The 22,475-nt window shown below is 32.8% G+C and overlaps 1 protein-coding gene and 1 long non-coding RNA gene across 11 annotated transcripts in view; one reads left to right on the top strand and one right to left on the bottom strand.

The window, feature by feature from the left end:
- Positions 1-19,507, bottom strand: part of LOC106671055 (uncharacterized protein CG43867) — a 102,611-nt gene extending 83,104 nt beyond the window's left edge. For all 10 annotated transcript variants that reach the window (XM_014401833.2, XM_024228767.1, XM_024228772.1 and 7 more), the window contains exon 1: positions 19,425-19,507. The gene's annotated coding sequence lies outside the window, so the exon portion shown is untranslated. The remainder of the gene's footprint in view (positions 1-19,424) is intronic.
- LOC106671056 lies at positions 13,611-21,555 on the top strand. Its single transcript, XR_001341160.2, has 3 exons — positions 13,611-13,772; positions 21,017-21,101; positions 21,182-21,555. It is a non-coding gene; the product is annotated as an uncharacterized LOC106671056 (long non-coding RNA).
- Positions 21,556-22,475: the final 920 nt, after the last annotated feature.

The raw sequence follows: 22,475 nt of genomic DNA, 5'->3' as shown, positions 1-22,475 counted from the left end.
GACAGGAAAGAGACATAATTCAGAGCAAAACGTTCTTTTCCTTCTCTCCTACTTGAATTCCGCGCTTACTTTTTCGTTCACAACCACAACCTTTTAAATTTTTTTCAGTGGAAATAAACCCACTCGCGTATCTCATCCATGCTATAAAATACTGGATTTACTACTGTGATAGCTGTTTTATACTGAAGAACATCTTCGCTTCCGAATTTTTTCGAATTATCCTTAAGGTTTTAAACCGTCCCGTTCAAGTTTAACGACGCTATAACAATAGAAGACGGAGTCAAACTTTGTTTATAGGCATTATTAAATTTTATTTTATCCATTAATTTAATTCAAGCACAGCCCTGTAACAGTGGAGATAAGACTGCCCTGAAGATTATAAGCGTAAATAAACTCGAAAGTCTAAACGTTAGTCCAGCGGGGACGAGTATTGCGGAAATGGCACGGTATTGTCATTTTCTTTCTCGTAAAGGCCAAACCAATAAGAGAGGACGGCGTTGTTATAACAACCTCACCACGCCGCAACAATCTAATAGCCAGGTACGAATATCGTCTAACCTACAAAAAAATGATGACTGTAATTATCTTTAACAAACAAAATAAAACTTTATAGTCAATGAAATTGTTAACAATAAAAGGTTCCAATTGTGGTAAGGGTAATTGTTCAAAAGCAAAGGATCTGCAATTTAAAAGCTAATTTCTCCATAGAAAAGTATTTTTAAAAGGTAAAAAATTTTAAAATTGAGGATAGATCATGTATAGTTTTATCTTTCTGAACGTTTTTAGCTAAATTTCCGCTAAATGTCACGAATACATCGTACAAAAAGTAAAAGGAAAGTAATTTTTGACACCCAGGCGGGCATAGCTTCATGCCCAATTACCCGTCAGGGGTCGCATTAATTTACAATACTTTTTCCATATTATTCACAACTAAAAATCCATGGGCTATGCCTGGATTCGAAGTCAGGACCTAAGATGGCAAATACGAATCGGACGCCTTAACCAATCGGCCACTTAATCGCTCCCCTAGAATATATCCTATATAATTTGCTAGTTTTTCCCATTTTTCCAATTTATGTCCTATTTTTCTCGTGTTATAAGTGATGATTATATTAAATTTATAACATATTTTAAATATTTTATAAAAATATATTAATTTGTTGGTTATACTAAACAAATGTGTGGTGATTAGTGACCGTTAGTCGATGATTATTCGGAAATCGTGAGATGCGGTCTGGTGTGATGTAGTAATTTCTACTCACTCAAAGTGTTTGTTTTCTGCGTACAAAAAATACGCAGAAAACAATCACTTTGAGTGGGTATAAGTACTTTGATTGAATATAAAAAATATTTTTTTGCTTTGTATAAATTCACTTTTTCCACATCCTACATGTGTTTGTTAAATTTAAACAATGTTTGTAAATCCCAGGCCCTGAAGATGATATCAATAAAGATCGAAACGTTGGCACGATAAATAAAATGTTTTTCTGAAACCCACATCACACCAGACCGCATCTCACGATTTCCGAATAATTATACTAAACAAAGTTTTGTGAATTTAATGCAGAGAAATCTCTTCGTGTTAGGTATAACGTTGTTACATGTACGTTAAAATATTCCTGTTTAGTTTTTATTATGTATCTATTATATTTAAAACGTTTATTCCTATTATAAAGATAAGTAATATTCTGTCGACTCTTGCAAGTTTCAACCAAATTTTATTGTACGCCTAAGACACCAAATTGGACGATATGTTTTGGGTGGAAATGGACACAAGAGAAAGCACAACTTATTTTAAAACAGTACAGTTGAAGATTCAAGTTACTTCTGCATCCACAGGCTGTTATCCGTATTTTCCAGTAGACTGAAAATCGGGGCCGAGGACCATGAATAGAATCTTTTCGGTATTTACGAACTGAATAATATTTTCTTTCTGCTGTCACACTCAAGAGAACTGAAGCCGATGGAGATTAAAACGATGAATAAAATTAGCACAATATGAAATAACAAATCATGCTGCTAATTTGTGTAAAAACCGTTGATAACACGACAATATCGGATTAATCCTGTACTTTATTTAAAAAACTCTAGAATAGTTATTCAGATATCGATTAACGGTCACTAATCTCTACACAAAACTCTAGAATGTAAAATATAGCGTTCAAATTATAAGCTTTCTTAATACAGTGTTACCTTTTAAAAGTATCTGTATTTTTAATTAATGTTAGCAAACTTGAGCCAATAACTTAAATCAACGCAATTCGTAATACGGAGGCAAATGTCAGCGATTCAACCCGACGACAATGCAGTTTTTAATTAAAGCCTCGTCCATTGCAGAAGTTTAATAAGAATACTCACAGCGAGATCCTGAAATTAAATAGAAACGGAACAATCTCCTTCCTTTTGCATAATTGAGGGCCTCTCGTTATAAATAAACGATTAAACACTGTTCTAAAATTTCCGTTAATTACAACTATTAAACAGACGTAAACGCTCATCGATTGAATAACTGTGATGTTGTAATTTTCAATTAATGAAAATGAAAGGATCGGTGATTGATGGAATCGTCGCGTCAATTGAAAGAATGAAGACCGAGTGCAAAATAACCAATATAATAACATGATAAGTACCGGAACGAACGAAGCACTTTGGCCAATCTTATCTCTCTTTCTTCCCAATTTTGATACCGAGTAGTTAAGATATTGCAAAACAAAATTTCTAAATGGAAATTTGCACCATCATTAAAAAAAAAAATTAAAATACGATCAGGTATGAGGAGGCTAAACGGAAATAAATTACCTAATTATGTTGTCAAGCATTCCAGAAATATGGAACTACAATAGTTTAAAAGATTAACAACTATGCCAGATCTATTTAAAATTTTGAAATTTATGTTTTCAAGTGAAATGAAATTAAAAATAAAATTTACATACATCCAGATCAGCCGATGACCGGTACATTCGAAAATAAAAGTATTACCTCCAACCTCTGACCTTACCAGAACATATTTTGACACTAGCGCGCTTTTTATTTAGTATTTAAGTCAAAGAACTTATCGACCTCTCGCGAGCTCCAAGTTTACTAACGATGTTAGACTTCTACTCCAAACAATTCCGACCAATTTGTTTTTGTTTCCACTACAGCGGACTAGGTTGTATGTAGTTTTAATTAGTTCAGAAAAGGAGGCGTGAGATTTAAATTGGAACGCAGGCTTATAAACAACTGATTATTCAAGTTGGAAATTGTTTTCTTTTTGTATTTGGAGAACAAGGAAGGCTACGAAAAATTGTATTTAATTGTTTCTACGAGGATGAAGTCATGAAAAAAAGAAAAGGGTTGAGCCGAAGACACCATCTCATAGAAAAATATGGGAAGCGATGTATCCTTATTTGTAATTTATAGGATTGTTCACTTTATACGGGATTGGTGCCAAGCCCAGTTTTGCCACCGAAATTTATTACGCCATTGACCAGTACATTTTACGATCCGTAAATAAAAATTATACGGTCCTCTATCGAGTCCAGTAAACGTTTTTTGGCCGGAAAAGGAGGTGTCCGGCTTTCGCCCTTGTCCGCGATCAAGATTTATCAACTTCCCATCGACTGATGGATAAAATATGACCCGATTTAGTGCGAAATACAAGTTACATACGTAATGGTGTAATGTGGCTGTGGGGAGAAAGACCCACCCACACACTTACACACTCACACAATCGCCTGTATTGATCCTTCTCGGTTGTCTTATATAGGTCGCTCTCTCCTCTTCCAATGTCATATTTATTCCACCCCCCATCATAGCCACCCTCACTTGATTAATACCCTACCAAGATAAAAACCTCAACAACCGAGGAGTGGAATCCCCTCGACCGGGAATTGGACAGCTTCCTTCCACCCCCCGCGCCAACACTTCAAACCTTTCCTCCTTTCTTCACGTCTACCTTTAATTCCGAAACGTCGTAGGGGCTTGTGTAGACTTTTCAGAAAAACCTTGTAACATAACACCTATTTAGTACAACATTAAAAGTTAATTTTAAAATATATAAATATTTATCTGTAATTAATTAATTTAACGTGAATTCACCGAACCGCAGACCAAAACCCATCATCAACACTAATAAAACTTTATGTATCGGGACGATACCATGATTAAATGAGATTGTTATCATTTAGAGTGGGTGAGTGGTAGTCCAATTCTACATCGTTATTATTTATTACCAAATGTTCAAACAACTGCGTGACCACACCTCTGGAAGTATTGTTATATATTGTGGAGGACACCTGTTCAATCACATGAGCATTATCGTGCGTGGAAAAGGTGGAAAAAATCGAAGATATCAGTTCATTGACGGTTAGATCTTGAAAGAACGAATCGTTGAAATCAGTATGGATTGTTTGGTTTAATACAGAAATAGGAACTATTTTTCGAAGGATCCTGGATTGTGGAGTTTGTATTTTTTTTTCAACATTGGAACTTTGTCTGAACCCCAGTGCTAAAGTCCGTGTGTTTATATTAATTATAGTCGTTTATTTTTTAGAAATAGTGTTGATCATCAGTTAATTAATGTAGAGTTGGACCGAGAGAGTAGGGCGTTAGGCTCGTATTTTTCACGCAAGCGGTCCTGGGTTCTAATCCGAGCACAGACCATGAGTTTTTAATAGATCATAAAGGAAAATAAATTTTGTAAAGTGGTTTGGCTTATTGTGCGTAACACTAAACGAATAGCTGTCTTGTATGATAGGAATTAATGTAGAGAGCAATTTTGAAGTCCACCAAGTCTAGTGAGTTGTTTCAAAGTAAGTCTCATGTTCGTCAAACGAGTCAGTTGTAACGTATGAGGATCTGATTGAAGTACAGACGAGGTAAACTAATTCATTGAAAGATAAATGTAGATTTATTTAGATCCAAAATGATACTCACAGCAAGCTTTTACAAACAGTTTAGTAAAAATCGGCAGTACAACAAGAATACAAAACACTTTCAAATCAGAAAATAAAACTATTTGTCATTGAATAGGTTAGATTTTAGAAGAGAGAAAAGTAGCAGAATAAAAACGAATAACGAGAAGTGTATCAAAAGTTTAGATTCTATGATTTATGATAGTCATGCATACTAATGATTCAAAGTTCAAGTTAAAAACTCGAAAACTCGGAAAGATATATGAATGAAGATATTTACAGTCTAAATTAGCTGTATCGAATCACAAGAAACGATTTCCATACAGTAGGCAATAAAATAAATAATTTTTTACGAATTTTTTAAACTAATACATACTTTTTTTTTTTACAATGAATATGATCTGCCAGTTTCTGGTTCCAGTCTTGGTTATTCATAATACTCAAGATCAATTTGAAACCAACAAGACTGACAGGTCTTCCGGGTAAGTCTAACCGGGCGATAAATCTTGGAATGCATGAACTAGCATTTAATCGCCATCACATAATTTTAAATGAGTAACGAAAAATACGAAAATGGTTTCAGTTACAAATTTTGGTGCTTTTCCGTTAGATATTTTGTTGTAATTCAGAATTGAAAAATAAATAAAATAGAGAAATCACGAAGAGGGGAAAGGAATTTTTTAATAACTAACACTTATCAGCATACGTTAGACTAAGAACTAAATTTTTCAAGAAAAGGAACCATAATATATTACTTTGTAAGAAAATTTATAAAATCCTTTGGCTGTAAAGAGAAAGATGCCATTTATTTCTATCATTTCAATTAAAAATAAATAATAAATATATGAGCTGACAGATAAAACAAGCCAAATTTAACAAAAGATATATAATTGCCTATAAACAACATTTTTTGGTTATTATTGTAATGATTCGTGACCTAAGAACTACTATGAAAATATACAAAATAGAGATATGCCGGAGGTTTTGGACGATTTGGATGATTTTTATCAACATTTTTCATATTCAATTCCAAGGCCATTGCGACGATTTGAATCCACGACTGTTAGCTTCGTAAATAAAAAAGTCGGAAATGAACGACAGGTCCTGTTGAATAACAATAAAAATATATAATGTGTAGGATTAGGTATTTGAAAAAAGTTTGGTGTTTTACAAGAGTTTATATTAAGAAGCCTTTGTGTTTTAATTTTCAAGTAAGGACTTCATTAAGTACAATGTTTAACGGGTGAAAACAAAGAAAAATTAAAGTTTATGTAAATGTTTTTTTTTCATTAAGTAAGGGAGGCAATCTTCATTTCGTCTTATTAATTTACAAACCGGTAAATATAGGCGGAGTGGTAGGCGAAGATTTTTAGAGTTTAAAAAAGTAGCAGGTATACCTTTAAGTCCCTCTCGAGAGGATCCCCTTTTATTTCTCCTTGTGGTTGAATGGTACAACGCGGGAGCGGAAATATGGAGAAAACCTAATTTTGCTGTAGGGAAGAATGCGGTCGAGTGAAACCTTACATAAACATCATTACAACAATTCCTGGGAAAATTCCGGCGAGGTGGAAGAGAGGGGTCCGCAAGAGTTTATTTGTCGGGGTGGAGAAGGCGGCAACTTGCGAGCACAACTAGACTACAACTCCCATTATACCCTGAAGGAGTTTCCAGCCAGTTTATACCAAGGAGGCCTCTATTATACCGAAACCTCCGAACTACTACGTCCTCCGGTGTCCTACACGTTTTCCATCTTGGTTGAATAATGGGAAATTTTCGAAAGGTACGATACTAAATCAGAACTAAGTATATGCCTCCCGACCAAGAAGGCCAACAGTTTAACTAATTAACCGACAAACCATTCTTTCCAGTTTCACTGGAAGGACAGTTTTGAACAACAATTGTCATTTTACTTTCTGTCAAGCCAAGGCACATGTGAATCCAACATAATTTCCAACAAATTTTTCTATTGCTTATACAGAGCATGGTAAAAGTTAAAAAATATTGTCAAGCAATATTTATACATTTTTATTGTAAAATAAGGACAGTCATTATTTTTTGTGTAGGTTTTTTCATATTTAGAAATTGTAGGTTATCGTTACGCAACATTTCGGTATACTTGGTGCTACAATCATAATATTCATTTTCTGAAAAATATTGTACAACATTATTGACATTTTACAATTTAAAACTTAAATTTTATTAAATTTTAACCTTCCTTTATGCGGACAAAATGACTTATTTGTTAGAACATTTTAAATTAATGCTATATATTTTTTGTACTAAAAAAGACTCGTAAATAAAAGGTAGAGTGCAACGACGGGACAAGTCTTAATTCGATCTACTTTCTCACCCTTTCTTTATAATTTGAAGAGATCTGATGTTTTATTTATTTTAATATAACGTGGTTGAATCTGGCAAATAGGCTCACATACCTTTTTCTTACTATCATTATTCTCATGAGTTATTCACATTAGTAAATTTTATAGAAATGATAAATGATGGAGTGAGTGTGGTGTTCAATACTTTTTAAAAGGATAGTTCCTACTCACTGTAAGTTGTTTTGCAACGATACGGATTTCGAGCCTTTTAGCTCATCATCAGGTTGTAGAAGTCCTTCAAACTGATGATGAGCTAAAGGGCTCGAAATCCGGATCGTTGCAAAACAACTTACAGTGAGTAGGAACTATCCTTTTAAAAAGTATTAGTAAATTTTATTCACATTCTCGTGATATCGACTAGCATCAATATTATTACTTTATTCATTCCTTAAGACCTTTATCTTTTATTATAGATTAATCCATATATGTTTAGAGGTCATAACTGACCTATTTAATTACTTCAATTAATTATGTTTTTGTATAAAGTCTTGGTCGAGATGAAAAAATTAGTGTCACGGGCGGTATTCGAACTCATAACCTTCGGCTCAATAAGCAGCTACCTGCTCTAATCACTTGAGGTATTGTGATTTCATAATTTATTCATAATTTACAGTCAGTTGAAGTCACGGTAGCACAACCGGTTAGAGCAGCGGCGTATTGAGTGGATTCCTGAAACTAATTTTTATATCTCGACAAGACTTTAGATAAAAAGTATAATTATTGAAATTTATTATAAAGTTTAGTGTATTTGGATCGTACGATGTTTCCATTACATGAACACAGATTTTATTATAACTAGAATGAACTTTTTCTTTAAAAGTTGTTCATACAAATACTATGCATGTTCTTGCTTGTTTGTTTTCGGTTGAATTGTTTGTAATTTGTTTATTATATGCAATAGCGTCGAATTATGTTCATTAGCAAACAGTTTCTAAAATGCCGTTTGGACGGCTAGATTGGAGAAGATTGACTTATTTTCCATAATTTATAGCCAACATAACCAATTCGCATCGAATTTGCAGTGTACAGTTATAGTTAAAATTGATGACTACGAATAATTTCGTTTTTAGTGTACTTGTCATCTCAAAAAACAATTTTTAAAAGAAAAATCTATTTATTTATTTCAATTAATGTCAACAAACAAAATGTTGATAAATACATTTTTACAATGTCCGCGATGCGATTGAGAGTTTATTCGGCATGCGATACTAAAAAGGCGTAATCAATAAACCGTAGGTCCGGAAACCCATGTATAAAATTTAAACTGCCACAAAAAAAAAAAAAATGCCAAAAATCATTTTTGGTGGAACAACACCCTAGGAGAGAGACAGGTAAAATACAACCAATAAATATTTCACTTGAAACTAATAGAGATGGCCACAACATGGTAATAAATATACAGAGCATCGCAATATGTAAGACAATAATTTTATTTTTAATGTTTGTTGTTTAATGTCAGACTTTGTTTATTTGTTTGTAGTCGATGTATAGAGAAAATTTGAGAATGTCAGATTGATTCCAGATCCGGGTAGTTACAAACATTAAACAAATAGAGAAATGATCAAAAAGCTCGTTCGGATCACATGAAATACAAAATGATTTGCGCTTACAGCAATCTCATCTCACGTAATCGAACAGCATCGCTACCAGAGCAAACAGGTCGCACCGTGAACTAAGCAAAGACAATCACAACCCCCTCAATTTCAACGACTACTTGAACGATATCGCATATTATCGCAGGCAGTGTGAATGGTTGTTTAGAAGCAAGCAAGTAACGTCAAATCATGCTAATTTTTATTTTTTTGACCATTAAGATGGAATAGATTGACCGATTAAGTTTTATAATAGGCCAATTACCAACGGGTTTGTGATATACAGTTGAAATTAAGTTTAAGAATAATTACATTTGTTATAAATTTCAGAAAAAAACTATCAAGTACTTTTAATTCACGTCATGTAATAAATCTGATATTAATTTAAAAAAATTAGTTACCTAAAAGTCTATTATTTTTTTAAGCGTTTTTCTTACAATGAAACCTTTAATTTTCAACGCCATTATCTTTAAGAAAGAGGATTTAAAACTTGTTAATTAGCAAATAAATAGTATAGTTTTTATTAATATCAAGAGCAAGAAAGATTCTTAAAAGAAATTAAGAGGCTTGCCGACAAGATATTTTAGAAACTTCAAGTTTATCAAAGTATATAATTTATTTGGAATAAAGAATAGGCATGTAATTAACATTCATTGACTTCCACATCTCGTTACAAAGATTCGACGGTCAAAGACTTACTATTTTTGTGGATTTAATCGAATAAAACAACAACAACAACAGAATAAAAACAATAAAAAAGAATAAAATAAAATGTAAAATTTGACACTAAAAAGTGTAAGCTATACAAGTATGACATAACGTATACATGAATTTAACGGGAAAAGCCCTGACCTTGTAGTGTAGTTGAGGAAAAGATGACGAAATTTGAAGTCCCAAATAAACTATTTGTGAAAAAAAGTAAAATAAAATATTTACATGCCAAAACAGGGAGAAAATAGGTAGCCATTATTTCAAATAGTATTATGTTATGTTAATAATGTAATATAACAGGTTAAAAATAAAACCAGTAGTATACAGTTAATAGCTTAATTTTAAGGTTTATTTTACTTGATGAATAATTACTCAATTAGGACTTTCAAATTCAGCTAAATTGAAATTTTTAATCATTTCATGATGAGGCAATGCGTACAAAATTATAAGTGGGTTTAAAAGTATAATTTTTAACCTAATACCGAAGCTAACACGAAAATGTTATCGTAATTTCGAAGGCATTGTTTACTCTGGGATGCAGATAGGTTCCGGGACCCCGTCCAATATTTACGAGATGTTTACTAAACAGGTGCAGACGTATCTTTCCTACTATCGTAACCATTGAATATTGCCAAAATGAAACTGACAACTTTTTTGTTTAAAGTGAACATTTGGCATGCAGTAAAAATAGTTGATATAAAAATAAGGAAATGATGTTATTCCCAAGTTTCAATTTTAAATTGTGTTTCAAGTGGAAATATAATGGGTTTAAGAAAGACAAACACGTCATTTACACATTTCTTTCAAGTCCTTACATTTCACTCAATTTATTTCTAAGTACAGATACCCTGGACTTTAAGTTACTTTCCAAATTTTATTAACCTCACTGACCACCACAACAACGTTTTACTTAGGAATAATCATTGCATTTAAACGCTAGATTTTGTATATTCATTCCTTTAAGTTGTTAAATTCCTACGTGCCCAAGTTAATAATCAAACTCAGGAGGGCATATGTCTTGTTACAATCCAACCGAAAATTGGCTGAGAATTCTGTTTTAAAATTAATTAATTAATTTTTTTAAAGCACTTTAATCAAAATATTTCTTGAATACTGGTATATTTAATTAACCTTGCAACATTTGATACAATTGGCTAGACACATTATTAAAGAACTTGTTTACTCTGGCAGTGACTGTCGGGTCCACTTTTAAATATTAATCACCAGTGGGATGCGAACCATCGAGCTGGAAATTACCAGCCTACGTAAAATTTCGTCGAGAAAGCTATCAACCTACGCCCTCTAACAATTTTCCAACAACTGTTTTATAATTCTGAAACAATAAATTAATCGTTCGGTTAAAAAAGGGATCACCATGATTCAAATAAACGTGTATAACAAGTGAATAATTGAATACACATCTCGTACTCAAATATATAATGAAATTCCTTAATAATAATAGATAATATTTGACTTTGAACTTTAATATTTAATAATTGCTGGTTTTGAAATGAATTATTTTATCGAAGTTTCGTGTTGCAACGATAAAACCAATTGAAGGAAAATTATTGGGTCAGCATTCCCACCAGAGATAAATTAGGGACTTGTTTTTTAGGCTGGGTAGCTAATTTTATTCTAGCGTGTCAATATAAGTTCTTCCCTTGTTCCAGCCGTGGTACATGATTCTAGGTTAATTTATATTCATACAGTTCTCCATGATCTTGTTTGTTGATAGAGACAAAGAAAAGGACTGGCAAGGGACTGGGGCGAGACGATTTTGTTCAAGATCATTTATTTGTGTATAGCTTGATCGACTTTTGGTCTGCCTATTCGCGTTTTTGCGCATAAATATATATTTTAAACTTTATTTGAGTAGTTTTTGATACTGATATCAATAATTATTGATTGAAACAGTGGATTTAGTGAATTAATTCCAAAACCCATTAAATCCAAAATGAAATTCAAAATATTGAATCTCTATGAATGTTTATTTTTATACCAATTTAACCACTTACGAATTTATTTGTTGTTTGATTCATGGTACACCATGGACCGCTGAATTTAGAAATTTCTGTATATTAAAGGTTCATTAACCGACAAACAAAGGCTTCAAATTTTTTTAAATTAATTAAAACTATTTGAAATTGCTGTAAAACACATTTAAAACTTTAATCAACACAATTTAATTAACAATTACTTTGTTCAATCAAACACCTAAAATGTTTTTTAACCCTGATTAGGATTGTTGGTTTTAATCGCTGTGAAAAGTAATATCAAACCATAAAATACATCTTTAAAAATAATTAATTAAAACCTAATTAATGTCATAACAATAGTTAATATTCAACAATTAACTTACAAATATCACATACCTCTTCTTTGTAAACATCCTATTACGAATATTTAGGCAAATAAATACATTTATACGGGTAAGCAGAAAAAAATATTTTATAGTATTTTTTATATTATATTTTTATACACAATATCATGTATATTGTTGAATAGGAGCTAATTGGAGAAGTTGGCATCTATAATTTAAAGATTCAGTCAAATCTTTCAAATCGCGTTGGTTCCGCTCCATTTTCAGGGTAAATGCCAGTTTATTCATTGGTATCCTACCCCCGGCCATTGTGCTTTTAAGAGGCACTTATGGTATGGAACCCTTGGTCCGTTTTATCACACATACGAAACCTTGGAGGAGATTGCAATGAATTTTTTAGCCTCCTTCTGTCCTATGTGTAGATGTAAGTAGATTATTTCAACTTTTTTCCTCTCTCTGAATTTAATCACAGTGTGTGAACGCTAACTAATACGGATTGAGTATAATCAACTAGAAAATTACTACATTACGCATTTCGCCTCTCAAAATATAATTGCACGAGTTGACAATGCCTTGCGGCGAATTTCTAATTACGAGCCCTTTTATTTGAAAACTCGGAATTTAATGTGTCCAGTGCTCTGTGCATTCAACTAAACGTTATAACGGACAATGTAAATAATTTTCGTATATAAAATAACCTGAGAGAAACTAACACTGTTAGCATTATTTAGAGTTGGTTAATTGGTAAAATACATTATTATACTTCTGTACACCGTTCTGTCCCATGAACGAAATTATTATATCACTTTATTCAGCTCGATATTCTTCGAACATTGTCGACGAGCATTTTCTTTCCTGAGTTCAACATCTGCACATGTAGCAGATTCCAGCGAAATTTGTAATCACAATCGAAGGTTGTACAAATAACAACCAAGCAGTTTTCTCCAAAAATAATACGTTAATCATTTACAGTAAAAATTGAGTTGTTTTTCCCGGTTGGTTTTGATTTATAAAGCTGAAAGCTTATAGCATTTTTTAGGGAGTACTTTTTTCATAACTAAACTAACTTTTTAAACTGAAAAATGAGGCTTTAGTAAATTTAGTCTTGCTTAGCACAACGCCAAAATTTGCTGTAAGACTGATCAAATTTCGACATCTCTCTATTAAACCTTATGTTTTGATATAATTTTTACTCGACTACTATTTGTAAGATTAATTCTAAATATTTTTAAATAAAGTTATTGCACAAATAAAATGTTTAATCCCTTGTTTTATTATTTGAATGTTATTATTAATTATTAATTATATTATTAATTATTATTGGAAAAGTACGCATAAAACTATAACATGCATGTTTATAAAATTTCATGAAATTACGTGAATTATTTGAAATAAAAATAAATAGATAAATAGTCACCTTTTGCAATCATATGATATAGTTTACAAACATCATACATTCAAATGTAGATGAACAACTGAAACAATAAAACTTAAAAAAAAAGAAAAGATTTTTCTCCTTTAGTTTGTGTGTGTGTTATTTTTTAATATAACATGCCTTCTAGGATTTATAATTCTACCTAAGTTGTTCCTTTGTTAGTTGCTTCCATGTTTCATTTATAACAAAGTAGCTGAAGAACGCCAAAGTTTCATAAAGGACAGAAATTCAGCATTTTGTATTAACTATAGTATATAATCTTATTTTTTTTAGATCTAAATATCACAATAATAAATGCATACTTTGGAAAACCGCTGTTCAACATATGCTTAATAAACGAAGAGAGTATATCAAAATTATATGAAATAGTTGTCCATTTAATCATGAAATTACGCAATTTTAGGGTTAACTGGATGAAGAAGCGTTACATGCCATAATCCTGTGAGTTCTGAGTTTTTCTTTTTAACTTTAGAATCGTTTCTAATTAATATTTTTTGAACGGTGATTTTCCTAAGTTCATCTTTATTTTAATTTTATGTCTATTATCAGTGAGAAATTGGGTGGTTGTTATCGTAATCATGAATGGCATTTTTTGAAGGAACGCACAGCACCTGATCTTCATCCCCTTTTCACTCTCTGGCTTAATATTTATAACCCCATTTCTAATTTATATCTCCCTCCGTTTTAATTTTTCATCGCCGGGGCACGCTTTTAAAATGAAAGCACAACAGGATATTCGAAGTACGTCCAAAGGAAGGCGGACCCCTTCGGCAACCTCGCAGGTGGCGAAATTTCGTTAATTCCACCCCTGACAGGAAACAAATGCAATATTCCGAATGCGGGGCTTGCGCCGGTTCCAGAATGAGATAACGTTTAAGGCACTCAGGGGAATTTCATCGTCCTTGACGTATAAAATACGCACGGTGTACCTAAATTAGTTGCAGCCTCACTTATCCCACCCCACCCCAAGTAAGTCCACCGTTTAATCAAAATAAAATTTCCCTAATTAATATATGGATAAAATAATTAATTATCTCAAGAAGTAATATATCCCTATTGTTCCTTAAAAATATTACTATGTCAGTTTATGAGAAAGGTGGACCAAAATTATCTCGAAAAGCTTGATTTTCCTACATAAATATTCTATATCCCTCCACCTCCCTGTCTCACCTTTGTTGAAGTTTATAAAATAAACTTGTATAAATTGTAATTAAAAAATATTTACAACCAAAACCAAAGCACCTTGACAAAAACAACCAAATATTTCAATTTTCCTATCGCCAAGAGTAATGTTAGTATTTGTATAATTAAAGCAACCCCCCCTTAAAAAGAAAGCTTTAATCCTTAAAAATACATCAACTTGTTTACGCAATTTTGACAGCCTACACAATTTAAGGGAGGTCTGGACATGGACGACCTTTCAAAGCGAAAATATCATTTCATGAACTTATCATATTCTAAATTAACGCTGACATCGAAGCAAAAATAGCATTATAAATGCTATCAATCCTTTCCAAGAAATGTGAATGTACATATTACTTATTAAAATTATGGGCCTAAAAAATCTAACAGTCCAAACATGGAAAAATGTTTGAATTAAAACGTAAATAGTGGGTTCTTTCTTTAGTGTTTTATGAACAAAGAGTTTATATGCTTATACAATTCGGAAAGGTTTTTATTTCTCTCACAACGAAAATCAATAATTGCAAGTACTGAAATATATCAACAATATGATTTGGTTTCAATATGGTTGGGATAACCCTTGTGTTATCGAAAACAATCAAAAGAAAATGAATCGAAGTCTTGCAATTCAACCGTTACTTTGTCCAGGGAATCATTTTCAATAATATTTGCCTAATTACAACATGAATTTTTAAAAAAAATTTTCTTTAAAAGTTGATCTAACTTTTAGGTTTAAATAGATAAAAATTATCATTCCACAAATCTTACTTCCACGAATGACCATCGGCTAAATTCGACAACATAGCCAAGATTTAAAAAGCTCAATGTTTTAGAATGGGGACAGGACAAAATAACATTAAAATAAATAAAAAATTAACAGAAAAATATCATATATTTACATGCCTGGAACGATTTACCGAACTAGATGATTTTATGAAGTTTTTCTCCATACATCGCGAGATTTATACTAGAAATATATTATGCTAATATTTTTCTCGAGTTTTTTCCAGTCCAGCGACTTTCAGCAGGTTTTGGTTGTACTCATCCGATTTATAAAAATAATAATTATCAATACCTCGCATGAGTTTCGCTAATAATTGACTGTGTTATTTAAGACATGTGAGTAGTAATTTTACTCCCGGATTTTCTCGTATATTTTCCAAATATGCTGGACAATAATACAAGGTGGTTTCTGATGCTCTGCCTTACGAACATAACATCTGCCTTCTCAGACTTGAAGAAGTGTTTTTAATTTGAAAAAAAAAAAAATGTATGTCCTTACTGATTTAAGTTCACCATGTATATGTTTTTAAAGTATATAAATCAAGAAAACTTAGCAATGACGAACGTAAAATAATGTTTTAATTAATATCATAAATTTGTAAATATTTAAGATCCGTTTTACACGTTAAACAACAAAAGAAAAGCTGCAAGTAAATTAAATAAAATTAACAAATATTCTCCTGAATTAGTTTATATAATTATTAACATTAATATAGGGCAAAGTAATTCAAACTAACGTCCTAGTATAAAAAGCCTAAATTAATTTCAAGCTCGCAGAATATTTCAAAACGCGCTCCTTATATAGAAAAATGTGTCGGTGTCGTGACTCATGTGAAATTAGAAACTTCCAGTTCCACAGTCCTGGTGGAAAATGGCCAATTTCCGAAGGGCCTTGAACCACTTAGCAGTTCAAGTTCAAGAATTCCGCTCCAGATACCGTAGGGTGGGGCTTAAAAATAAAAAGCAAGACTGAAATTTTCAACGTGTGTGATCTCTCTAAATGACACGCAAACATCACTTAAATCAATTATATTATTATTGGATGAATTTTATAACGAAAAACTAGATACAACGATTCGATCGACTATAATAACCGGAAATAATAACCATTTTCTCCTTTCACAGCTACTAGTTACGATATAGAAATGATTGCGTAAATTAAATTTGTTACGTAAGAATGCCATAGTACTTCTAACTTATGCGTAAGTATTTTGAAAAAAAAGAAAAGAATTTCCAGTGATTTTACTAGATGACAATTTAGATAACTGTCTTTGTTTTACAAGCATTATTATTTCTCATTGTCGATATGCTATCACACTATACACTCAAAGAAATATTTATCACTTGAGTTATCACAATATTGAATGGCGAGTTTAACAAGTAAGGTATTGTTTCCGAAGCATTTTTTTTCGAGCGTGGGAGCGCGATGCGAGAGGGGTGCCACAACTGATTCACAATTCAAAGCATCAAGGGCGTTTTATTTGTAAGTTTGAAACTCCTGTCAAACTCGTTTTCCACCGTTGTAAAATAAGAGTTGTACACGCCGTTGGGCCAGTTATGGTAAAATACGCGGCCTAATACGAGATGGGAAAGAAAACACTGTTCAACAAGTGTCGTCGTGTTCTAATTGTTGAAATTTGTTCATGACGTCATTTTCAAAAGTCAAGGTTGAAATCACATGCAGGGTAAAAAGCAAATGCCTCCTCGTGCCTTTTTAAAAAAATGAGATTAAAATATACTCATTCTAAATAAAAACATTCTTGTATGACGTAAAAGACAAAGATTTAACTAATGTATAAAAAAATAATGCAAACCTTTCTCATCTTTCATATCAAGGATCACCTATACCACATTATCACAGAGATTCCTAATATAAAAAAGGGGCAATTTGAAAAAATACTTGGCCATTCAGCACAGGACGAAAAATAACAACAAACGAGAAAGTTGTATGGAACTACTAAAGTAACCATAGTTAAGTATCCTGTTTAACATAACTATCAGAAAAAAAATTGAAAATTTGATGAGTGAATAGACATAACAATAATAAAAACTATTGGATTCAAACAATAATATTTAACATGTATAAGAAATTTTAGTTTTATATGACAGTTTTAAAAGGAATATTACGCGTGGAGAGAAAAAATTTATGTTGTAACGCGAGGCATATCATATTGGGTTGTCCGGAAAATAATGCAGGATTTTGGTATTAAACAAAAAAAAAGAAACTAGTTACTTTAAAGCAATGTTCTTTAATCAAAATAATTTCCCATACTCTCAATACATTTCTCCCAACGTGTTGGTAACTTATTAATTCCGTCTGAGTAGAATTCAGAATTTTTAGAATTGATAAAGTCAATAAATGCATTTTCCAGTTCCGTTTGATTTTTGAATATTATGTGTTGTAAGTAGTGGTCCAGGTGTCTAAAAAAATGGTAGTCAGTAGGCGAGAGGTCCGGAGAGTAGGGTGGGTGAGGCAAAGTTTCATAGCCAAGCTCCAATAATTTTTGTGACGTTACACGTGACACATGTGGTCGAGCGTTGTCATGCAACAAAATGGGCCCTTTCCGATTGACCAAAGAGGGCTTCATTACTGCCAATTTCTGATGCATGGTATTAATTTGGTTACAGTATGATTCAGCATTGATGGTTTCGCCAGGATTTAAGAAGCTGTAGTGTATTAAACCAAATGAAGCCCACCATACCGTAACCATTACCTTTTTTTGATGAGTTGGGGGCTTTGGAAAATGTATTGGAGCTTCTCCTTTGTCGAGCCACTGTCCAGAACGTCTAGTGTTATCGTAGAGAATCCACTTTTCGTCACATGTAACAATTCTGGCCAGAAATGGGTCATTTTTGTTTCGACAAAGAAGTGATGCACAAACATCAAAGCGCTGATTTTTTTGGCGATCGTTTAATGAGTGTGGAACCCAATTTTCGCGTTTTTTCACTTTTCCAATCGCCTTGAGGTGGTCAGCGACGGTCGTTTTACTGACTTTGAGTTGCTCTGCAAGTTCTCGAACAGTTGTTTTGGGGTTTTCTTCCACCACTGATCGCAGAACATCATCATTAAGAGAGGAAGGCCTTCCACGACCTTCTTCATCTTCAAGGCTGAAATCTCCCTCCCGAAATTTTTTAAACCACCTTTGCACAGTGCACTCATTAACACAACCCTCGCCCCAGACTTGGTTAATGTTTCTAGCCGTTTGGGCTCCGCTTCGGCCGAGTTTAAACTCGTAAAAGAAAATCGTACGAAATTCTCGCTTTGACATTATAAGGATGACTGAATTATTTCCAAGTAGCGGAATGCTACAGAGGTAAACAAACAATATCATTTGGAAGAGGATTAATAAGTGTTGACATTCGTACAAATGAGTAATCCTGTAAACGTAAACAGAATATTTTATATAGATTTTTTTTAATGAAAACTTAAAATCCTGCATTATTTTCCGGACAACCCAATATTTGATAGTTATCGCTGATTTGGAATTAACGACAATGATAACCAAGATAAGCTGTATGTTGGCGTGATGAAAGTTGGAAATTTCAGAAACTATTCAATATGGTGACCGAATTGGCTAAAATGCTGAAAACGTTTAAACTAATTGCCGTGTGGGTGCCGAGTACGGATGAGATTTCCTGTCTCCGGGAAGTGTCGTTTTACACAAAATTAATAGCTTGTTCTCATATATTTTTGTGTGATAAAATGACAAAGTAAAATGAAAGTGGACACCGCGGTTTAATTATTATTAGAAATATTTCCGCACAAACCGGGACGAGGTTCAGGGCGTTAGATATTTTAGGATCGGCCGTTAAAACACGGCCAATTTATATTTCCAGACAGAGGATATTCTATTCGGCCATCCCCGCCCTAATGACTAGTTGAGTCGTTGAGACCTTTAAGTCTTAAAAAAAGGGATCGAGCCTTTAAACGGTGCGTATGGAAGGGCTGAATTGGGTCAACGGATCTTACCCCGAGGAAGATTTATACGCTTCGACACGTAAAGGGGGTCGAAAAGGGCGATTTTCAAGACGAACAGCAGGAAATATAAACGAGCAGAAAAACGGAAAAGAGCACACCAAACCGACTGGAAAACAGCGACCCACCACCTGTGACATAAACCGGTTTACCTGGATTGGCTGCGGCTCATCGTTGTGGAATACGTCGCGGTGAGATATATGAGCTAACGCGAACGGGAAGGCGCCGGCAGAAGGACTGAAGTTGGTGGGGCCGTCGGAGGATGGTGGGGAAATCGCAGGACCTGCGTCCTGAACATCACCCCACCCCGGAGACCCAGCTCGACAGATTTGACAACAGACCGACCATTTTACCACCTGCTAACTTCCACCGCTAATAAATAATGACAATTATGTTAACGGAACTACAGGGGAGCGGCTAGAATAAAAATACCACCGAATAACCAACCATGACCAATCTACTTCTATTCGTAGGGATGTACGATTTTAACAGTCAAAATTTGCTAATTTACTCTTTCAGTTTTAGTATAATTAAACTACAACTAAAATGTTCGTATATAACAGGGGTTTACAAACGCTTTTAGAAGAGGGCTCAATCGTGAATAGAATAGTCACGTTCGGCGGGGCAGAATGAAACTTGAATAAGATAAAGCACAGAATTAATTTTTTATTATGAGATATTTTTTACAGGGCATTTATTTACAGACGTAATTTCTGTTAATTAAAAAAAAATAATGACCACATAGAATACAATAGCTAAAATTTGTATTAATGTCGAAAGCAGTTTCTTTTGAAACAATCTTTGATCATACTTCCAAATTAGTAATTTTAATAATTTAAGTTGTCTGTAGATGATCGTCATTTAATAATGACTTGCGATGGGAACAAAAAGTCTTTTCATATATAGTGTCTAATAAAAGTATTCCGTTTATTGTACTTTATTTTTATAATATTCTCACGTTTTTATCAACTTAATGCTATTTTGTCTAAATTTTATGAGTTAGAACGAATATTAATGAGCAATGTTGTGATAAAAGAATGAACACTTTTTTAAATATAATTTTTCGAAAATGCAATAAAAATTGGTAACACTAAAATTGTCGTAAATTATTTCTTTCATATTAGTTACAACAAACCGATGCAGTATAACTATGGATAGCACAATTTTTAATATTTTGTTGAACCTTCTTTTGTTGTAATTACCCGATTGATTATTGAAGAAACTAATTTTGAACCTAATTATTGTTATTTTAACATCCATTATCAAAGGCAAAAATATAAAATTTCTCTCGCCTGAGAAAAGGACCAGAAGCAATAATTCTTGTTGTGCTTTTGGAAAAAGTCTAGGCGTTTATTTATGTATTTATTTTTTTGCTAATAAAATGTATTTTTCTCAATTATTTCATAGACGCTGTCGCTCAACGTCATCCTTTAATACTGACGACTATTTGATGATTTCTTTCAAGTTGTCCGGCAATTCTGGTGGTGCTTAAGATGGAATTGACTTAATTTTTGTATAATTATGCACTTTGTGCGGACAATAAATAGGGAAGCTCTGTCACCCCCAGATTTTGCAACGTCATGTTTGATTGATATGGATTTATATTTTATTAATCGATATTTTTTTCAACATTTCACTAGTCAAGCACTATTTACATAAAACTTAATTTCTAAATTGTGAGATTTTCTCTTGAGGTCTGTAGTGATGAACCTGATATTTATTTTAGTCTATATGTCGGTTTCAGCATCTAGCTATCTTCAGGTCTGGGTCTGTCGGACGGTAAAGAGCCTTGATTTACAGGATCAATGTGTTCAGCATATGGAATTTAGGTATTACAAGAAATTTAATTTAATTTGTTATTTTGCTTATAATTCGATAATACTGTTTAACTATATATTTCCATTTTCAGCACAACAATTAAGAAGTGAACAATTTAGAAGCATGAAAAACAATTGTCCCACTGGACATTACGCTTAGCAATTACATAAATGCTACATTTACGTTGCCTGTGATATTATCAAGCCAACAACGTTTATCCTACAAGAGGACAATCAGTAAATAGAAACTAACCTATTAAACAATTTTGATCTAAAATAATTGCGTATATAGAATTACCGTTAGTTTATCTGCCAGCCAGTTATAAATTAAAAGTTTATAAACTTTGTGAATGTGAAACAACGAATCAGCAATACTTAATAACCAAACGTACCACGCGAAAATTGCAAGGAGAAGAACATTAACTGTAATATAAAAAGGCATATAAAAGTTTAACCTCCCTAAGTTCCCATTTTCAGGAGACCACCTTAGGAGCATCAACAACCTTTAAAGAAATGAACGAACGAGCAACTCTGCCAAGGATTATGTATCCAAACCACTTAAAGTTTATTGTGAAAAGACAAATAACTGTAAAGGTAAACTGGCTTGAACTCATATAGTGCTCTGCTTTGCTGAGTTTCAAATCTATCCTAATGCAAATCAAAAAGGAACCAAAGCACTCTGGAATACTCCAAACTTCTTCTAACCAGGATCTGATAAAGGGGTTTGATTATGATGGGATTTTAAAAATAACAGCCATTAGCTTACTAAAACCAAGATTCTTTTTGTCTTTTTTCGTAAAATCACAGTTCGAATGGAATAGCCCCAAGATCAGAAAGCTTAATGGCTTCCTCAAAAACCGTCTGTCGGTATGATAGGAAAAGTTCACAATATTGGAATTCCATGTTTAAAGAAAAAGATAGTTTTATACTTTCTATTATCAGCCCTAAAATGACCTCAAATCATTCTGAAGAAGACCACAATCCCCATCCCACAAGACCCATTAAAGATGATTATTTGTGATTACATTTATGACATCATTAAAAAAGCTGGAAAATAAGATCGGTCCAGTATGCCAGCCCCGAGTAACACTCGAATCAATACAGACAACATTAGAGAAAACCACCTTATCTGCTAGACAAGAATACTCAATATTTATACACAATTGATTGGATTCAATGTTTGTCATTTCTTTGGAATTAATACATTTTTCGGAAAAATTTGGTGCGATCTTTAAATTGGTCCTACTATCTGCGAACAGATAATCAACGAAAGTAGGTGGAGTCACTGTAATTACCATCATAGACCGATGGAGTTAAATTATTTAAAAACATGAGAAAAAATGTTTAAATTGGAAATTAAGTTTCATTAGTTGCTTTACTTATAAA

The sequence above is a fragment of the Cimex lectularius genome, unplaced genomic scaffold (assembly GCF_000648675.2).
Source record: "Cimex lectularius strain Harlan isolate CLEC.00 unplaced genomic scaffold, Clec_2.1 scaffold113, whole genome shotgun sequence".
NCBI lineage: Eukaryota > Metazoa > Arthropoda > Insecta > Hemiptera > Cimicidae > Cimex > Cimex lectularius.
Note: the sequence above shows the minus strand (reverse complement) of the source record. Positions and strands in the feature narration are given on the sequence as shown.